At 38.0% G+C, this 7,647-nt stretch overlaps 1 long non-coding RNA gene across 1 annotated transcript in view; it reads right to left on the minus strand.

The window, feature by feature from the left end:
* Window positions 1-2,704: 2,704 nt before the first annotated feature.
* Window positions 2,705-7,647, minus strand: part of LOC109292304 — an 8,812-nt gene continuing 3,869 nt past the window's right edge. The window contains exons 2-3 of the long non-coding RNA XR_002096095.1: window positions 6,220-6,225; window positions 2,705-2,716 (exon numbers count right to left, since the gene is read on the minus strand). This is a non-coding gene — a long non-coding RNA (uncharacterized LOC109292304). The remainder of the gene's footprint in view (window positions 2,717-6,219; window positions 6,226-7,647) is intronic.

Consider the following 7,647-nt stretch of genomic DNA (forward strand, 5'->3'; position numbering starts at 1 on the left):
CACATAGGTTGCCAGCCATTAATTTGGGGAGTACCTGAAGCCCCAGACTGGTGGGTCTGGGATGGACGATGATTACCCAGTGGTAGAGCCACACCAACTAGAAAAATTGAGCTCTGCTCAGTTGAAATTTGGAACTGGACTACTGGCCTTTGCCCAATAGAATTTAGAACTGATTTGGCCATTGAAACAAGCAAAAAAATGGGCCAGGTCATGCTCAGTATTGGTTGCATTTAATCAACTTCATAGCTAGTTTCTACTGCTAAGCACATGCTGCTTTTGGCGGCAGTTTAATGATAGACAATGTGTTCAGCAATATTTTGTTGTATGTGATTATAAGATGAGGGGCTTTTTCCTCCATGCCATTTGGAGGAGAAAACCTCATCTTGGAATCGAGTAAATACAGTACATTTTGGGATTGAGTCCTGACTTTTGCATATCTGAGATTGATAGCACAGTATCATTTTTTATTTCAGTGTTTTCCATCTCATTTTATAACAGCTTCCTCTTCTACATTGCCTTCAATGTGTCCTATTCACCAGTAAGGATGGGAAAAATGTAGCTGTACCAACTGTAAGTCACCTAAAGATTCCACTATAGCGGCCCTTCGAAGTACAAAACAGATGACCCTTTGAGTTTGGCTTTGATGTATATTGTGAAACATTGATATTTTCCTGTCCACATCAAGGAAACATTAGAGTAGAGCTGTTAGGTATTTTTGGACAAAAAGATTTTTCTATTGAAAACCTTAAATTTTTGTGGAATATACTATTTTCTTTTAAATTTTTGTAGAAAAGATTTCTTAGTTTTAGGTTGGAACTCTGATTTTGAGCAAAAAAAAGGCCCAATCCTAGAATAGCCATCCCACTCATTAGACATGCAACAGACCCCACTTCCCTTTAGACTTCTGGATTAGGCAAAGAGGGGTCTTGAATCTGGGTCTCTCTAACCTGATCTGCATCCAAACCTGAGATATTTGCTTGCTGGTATCTTTACCCACCCTCTTCACAGACCCACTTTAAATATTTCCTGTCCAGGCTTGTATGGGAGGAAATAATGTATTATAAAATTAAGACATCTTATTTTATGCATGGTAACTTCTGGATCAATGCTTCATATCTTTTGATGTTTACTTCTCTACATTTCTTACCATTGTATGTTTATAATGTGGAGAAGGAGACAGACCTAATTCTTCTATTAGGTTGTTCTTTTGAAGGGCAACATTTTAGCTTTCTAGTATAATACTTTCTCGTCCATATTTATGATGGTGGTTTGCTAGTCAGAAACCTAAATGCCTCACATTATCTACTGAAGAATATTTAAAAAAAATAAAATATAACCCTCAAGGAACATTTTTATGTATGTTTACTAATGAAGTGCCTTTATAGTTTGGCCATGATAGCATAATACTCCTGTAGGCATTGATTTGTTATATGGATAAAGAAAGCAGAATTGTGGAAATTAAATTGGCATACAGGAAAAAGTCTTGCTGCAGCTACATGTTGCTTTTTCAAATCAGTTCTGCAAGAAACAGACAGCATGAAAAGGGAGAAAACCAGCTGTAAGATATGGCATGGTGACTAATAATAAGGCAGTATAGTTACTAGTTCAAATTCAATGAATTTAGCTCTAGTCAAGTTTCTGATGGTATTATAGTCAACTTGGCATAAATGACTAATTAGACCAACTTATTTTGCACTGGAACAAGAAGGAATTTCCCCCCTATTGAATGTACAATAAATAAATGAATATATAGAGAGAGGGAGAGAAAAGAGAAAGAAGGACAGAGAAATTTCCAGTTTGGGGATGAATTGTTTTGACAAATAATATCAACCATTTTCAAGAATAATAGGGACTGTCTGTGACAGTATTCATTTGGTTGAAAAGCCAAGCTTCTTTCAGAAAAAAATGAAATTTTTTTAGCTCTATCCCAAAAAGGCTTCTGATATAAAAGAAACGATGCTAGCAATTTACTTAGAGCTACAGTCTGACCACTCTTTAGAAGGCATGCAGTGGAGATAACAGGTAGAAAGGTGCAGTCCTTGCTGAATGGTTTCCGTATAGTTCAAGCAGAATAGTCACTGCTGTTTTGATTACCTTCTTAATAGGGCAAGGAGGCAGGGGGAGTAAGCAGAGCCTTCACTGCTTTCCCCTATGTGTAGACCACTATTCTACCTCTCAGAGCAGTAGCAATTTTCTGCGGTTCCACATACAGCAGGGAGTACCATCAGGAATTCTAACTCCCCCACACAGCCTTTTTAGGGGTTTTTTAGTTAGGAGAGATATAAAAAAGCCTAAATCTGTATTATTTGAGACCTATGTTTTATTTCAAAGATTTTTGAGAAAATCTAGGAGATAAGACTGAAAACCCTGAACAGCAGCAGCAAAAGCAAGAGACGGGAAAAAACAAAAAACAACTATCTTTTTCATATCCAACTGTTCATTGACTATAGCATATGAAATAAGACTAAGTTTTGCAATTTTTTTTAAAAGTAGGGCCACATATATTGAATAATTCTCTCTCTCTCTCTCTCTGAACACATGCAGGCTTAAATCAATTGAATTAGAGTTTGTACTTTTCCTACTCCCCTCATCCTGACTGGGCAATTTTTAGCCCCCATCCCTGGATAGGCAACTATTCGCACAGGCCCACCAAACCTCACTCCCACCCCTTCCTCCTGTAGACACGGTAGCTCCCAGGCCTCACCTCCAGCCCAATCTATGACCAGATGACTTAAAAAGTGAGCCACATGATCATAAATCAGGTACCATAAATGTGTATGCATACCCTTAGGGAGTTTGATGAGTTCAGAAAGCCCCTTCTGGTCCTATGTTCCTAGGTTCATACATACCTGGTTAGTATCATAAGAAACAAATGGAGAATCAGGACCTTCTCGGTACTTTTTCATCTTTTACCTGTGCATACAGCACTCTCTGCTGTGCTTTGCCAGATCAAACCCATTGAATCTTAACAGCTATTTTTCTTTTATTTCTTCTTCTCATTATGAGTAATGTGATTCCTTGTTTTACTCCTCTCATTTCTGAGGGTCTAACATGTCTTCCATTCCTGTATATATATATTATAGTATATTTGATATTGAGGTTTGAATATAAATACTTTAGGACTAAATTTCACTACGCTTATTCTATTGCTAATACCAAAATGCCCATTGGAGGGGGACTTTAAGGGTTAAGAGTCATCTTTAATGAGTTAAGAGTCCCAAGTGTAGGCCTGTAAATGAAGATCTGTCCTCTCTTTCAGTTCTCTGTGTTTTTGTCTTTCCACTAAGAAATTATTTTTACAAGAAATCAAAATGAGTGAAAGGGTTTTTGGGGGATTGTTTTATTGTTTGGTTTTGTTTTCAAATATCACAGGCCACAGAACTGATTTAGGAAGGAAACTTCAGAGAGTAGCAGCTTTCATTTACAGAAAATATAAGAAGCTCAACAATTTTTTTCCTTTTTTTGCTTTGTCTCCAACAAATGAAGTATGCATTGGAATATATTTAACTAAAAAACCCACAAGAAGCATATCTAATAGTTAAGAAAATGTTATGAAAACTGTGAAAAATCTTTATGTGCTATGGCACTGGTGAATGTCAATAAGAAATGAAAGCACTGTGGTGGTTTTTAAAAAAAATATATGATTCCTATCATCCTCCTCACTACATATCAGAAAATGCATCCACTTAGAACAAGGCATGGTTCTCGCAAATTATTATTAGTTGGGAATACATTTTATTTCAGGAAAAGGAAATCCTAGACTGTAACATAAACTAATGAATCAAACCACGTAAATTTTACAATGAGGAATGAAGTGACCATGACACACAAAATAAAATATGACACTTGTTTCATATTTGTAATTAGTAGAACTTGTAACTGATTAGTTATGAAAATGCCTTAAAATAACCAATAAAGTAAGTACCAGTTCAAACAGGATCAATCTCTATGCAACTTGAAAAGAACCTGTAGACCCTGACATAGCCTGAAAACTTGATCCCTTTATTTATTATAGTCTCCCAAACATTAAATAGAAAGTAAATCAAAACATCCAGCCCAATTCTGGGTGTTGCAGGGCTTTTGCTTCCAAGATCTCTTCTACTTTCCCTCTCTACCACCCTTAACTAGAGACACTTTTCCACTTCCTTACTAGCTTAGTTGAGACTAACTCAGTAGTGTAATTACACTGATTCTTATTGAAGGTTTTCAACACTTGAGTCTGTGGTGACTCTTTAGAACAACTCTGTATTGTAGTGTGGTACTCATGGTCTGCCAGCCTTATGGAGATACTAATTTTTTTCATCAGCAACTAAGTGCAGTGGAAAGACTACAACAGAATAGTTTTCCTGGGTTTAGATGAAGAGTTGTGATATGCACTGTTAAACTGGATAAATAAAATTCAGACTCCTTTTGATTTCTAACATTATTCACCAGTCTGTGTAGTTTTCTCACATATGGGAGCCATAGAAGTTACTTTGACAGAGCATGATTTATTAGCTTCAAATTTTAATCCAGTTAGATGCAGATACTATCCAGGATATATAGCATTTTTAGCCTTGCATGCTGGTTATGTAACAAGTCATCATACAGAAGGGAAGCAGAGCCTGCTGTTTAAGAGCCAAATTAAAACCCATGTCCTGCAGAGTGTTACTTTGGGAGAACAGGAGCAAGATATTTTGTGTCTGATCTTCTTGGTACATGGCTTGTGTTATGCAGCTCTCAGGGTTACTGTCCATTCAATTCTATACAGCTTCTTATATCACCCTCATTACTGTAGTGTCTCAATTCTTTCTAGCAGTATATTAAAGCAGTGTGAATAACATCGGTCACATGTAGTTAATTTTTTTCATCTTCTCCCTAGAGGAAAATACTATGTGGTGGAATATTTTGTTTTAGTATGGTGTTAGCTTGAGGGGTTTTTTTTAATGTAACTGCTTCTGTGTACTGATTTTAGAAAAAGCAAGACTGAAGCATTGTACTTTGCACTTGGAGCAGAAGGTGGTGAGGTTTGATGGTCCTTTGTTTCTGTGGGAGGTCACTCAAAAGTGTTAGACTGGTCTCCATCTCCTAAACAGAAAACCTTTATATGGCATAGAAAATTTAATTTCACAAGTGCAGAGTTGGGAGCTCCATTTTTCATCCAGAGATTTAAGTGATCTTTTAGATAGCATGTGGCCTTGAACTTTACTACTGGAAGCCAGTATTAAGAGCAGAGGACAAATTCAGTGTACCCATGGTAGCCTGTCTTCCTAAAGAGATGCACTGCAGCATTCTCTTCGGGTTGAGGTGTGATAACTCCAGAGAAGATGCAATTTGTAAAGTTGATTACCTTGTTCCAGGGGAGTGATCCAAACTGACAGCATTAAGTGTCTAAGAGCCCTATTCACTTAATATGAAGACTTAGCTGCCTTCCAAGGGGGTGATACAGATCACCTGCTAAATGGAGACATGTACAGTTAACCAAGAAGGAATGCTGTACATTTCCTGTATCTGAATCTCTGCTTCTTCTCTGAAGTTAGGTATCTGACCCAGAGTTGCTTACTGGCACTTTTATCATCTCAAGATCCAGACTGTCTGGAGGGGAAGTTTCTATCTGGACCAGGATTCCCAGCAGAGAGAAGCATTGACTATATAACTGAGAATGCCGTTCACACTTGGTTTTTTGTTTTGTTTTTTTAATGATAGCCACCTTATGCCCAATTTCCCAGTAGTAAGAGCCCTTGCTCAGGAAGTCAGTCATCCCTTTCCCCTTCCCAACCTCTCCACTCCTGCTAAAATTTAGACCCACATCTTTCAGTTCCTTAGAGAGTGCCCAACCACCAGACTGCAGGCTTGATTTAGATGCTTCTTTTCCTATTGATGTTAGCTTGCTAGGCAGCCAACAGTAAAAAAAATTCAAGGGACCAGGAGTGCAAGAAAGGGAAAATGTAGATATAGCAAATCCCATGAAAATAGGGAGAGTTGTGAGCTCTGGCTGTTCCTACCAGAGCTGTTTCTTCTTCTTCTTTTTTAAGCTCTGACTGTTTAATCAAAACTTCATAAGTAGTACAAGAAGAAAGCAAAAGAGTGTACTACACTCAGCTCACTGAGAAGTCCTGAGTTCTCATCCCTGCTGCAAGAACTATTTAAACATATGTATTACTAGACAAGTAAGAGGTCATTTGGGATCAAACAGTTTTCCTATCACTATTCACTCAGGAAAGGCTCCAACCTTTTTACAACACACTTTGAACCCTGTTATCTCCCTCAGTCATGATTAGTCTTTCTGTTTTAATATTGCATTACCAATATTTATTTGATTTAAGTTCAGTGTGTTTTTATTTTGTTCTGGGTGCATCTACATGTGTACAGTGCTATCCCAGTGGTGCAGTTATTTTTAGCTGCTTCATCCCCATAGCAACGTGCTATAATGAGGTAGCTTGTCATTACAGCAATGTAATGTTGGCATCATGGTTTGTGCCCACTGATGCTATGTTGCCATAGTGACAAGCTACTTCGCCATAGTGTGTCGCTACGGTGACATAGCATCTCATGTAGATGTGCCCTCTGTTGATTAAACTGTTCCCCCCCCCCCCCTTTTTTTCTTTTCTTTCCAAGGGCTTTTGTACTGTTCCATCAATACCAGAGTGTGTGAACACATTTTAGTTTTGTCTGGCTTTTGCTCGGGAGGACTCTTTCATGGCTGTCAGCCTCAAATGCTGTTGTAAGGTCCACACATTTCAGAAAGGATGCATGCCCTCCATTTAGCAAGGGATCATTCATCACTGTTAGTGAAGTGGTTTCAGTTCCATGTCCTGGCCTGAACCCAAGTTGTTCTGGGTTTGGAATATTAGCTTCAATTACTTTAGCTTGAAGTGGGCCTTTGTTCAGCATCTATATGGGCTTGTTCTGATCTAACATAGGACATAAGATGATTAAAAATAATACATTCAGCATGGTTTTCTCCATTGCTTGTCAAACTATTGCATGTTTGGGAAAAAAGAAAAGAAGGGAGATTATTTTTCTTAATGAGGCTTTGGCTATTTTGGTCAGCAGAGTCTGGATAGATATTTTAGGTATTCAAGAGGGCTGCTAATTTACATGACAGACTTGTATAAAGGTTTCCGGGAATATGAGAATGAGGATTGTGGTTAAATACTTGACATTATCCCCTGAACAAAATTTGACATTAAGTCTGTGTGGAACATAACCACCCTTGACAAGGAGGGGAAACTTGAACTTGCTTAAGTTTTTATCTACCATCATTTGTGAACTAAGACTAACAATTAAGTCACTTTCCCCTGCTCCAGTTCATATGTTCTCCTAAGAGAAAGCAATTTACTATTGGTCTTTTTTAAGAGTAAGGTATTATCAGTCTCAAGTAAATCAAGCCAACCAAAGGCAATTTCTAGTTCTCTGTACCAACTTCCCAGAAGGGCAACAAGCTGACAAGTGGTGATGGACCCAAGGCCTGAATGCTTATGGAAGGAGTACAGGGATTCCTTATTTCTTTGGGTAAGCATTTAGTTAAGCTCACAATTTAACTCCAAGATGTTGTATGCCACTTCTGAAGGATTGAACACAGAGGTGTAACAAAGTAGCTTGGAGCTAGGGAAGTTGGATGCATGTATCAACTTCCAACTATAGCCACTCCACTGGTATGATCAT

The sequence above is a fragment of the Gavialis gangeticus genome, unplaced genomic scaffold (assembly GCF_001723915.1).
Source record: "Gavialis gangeticus isolate Ggan-Ray unplaced genomic scaffold, GavGan_comp1, whole genome shotgun sequence".
NCBI lineage: Eukaryota > Metazoa > Chordata > Crocodylia > Gavialidae > Gavialis > Gavialis gangeticus.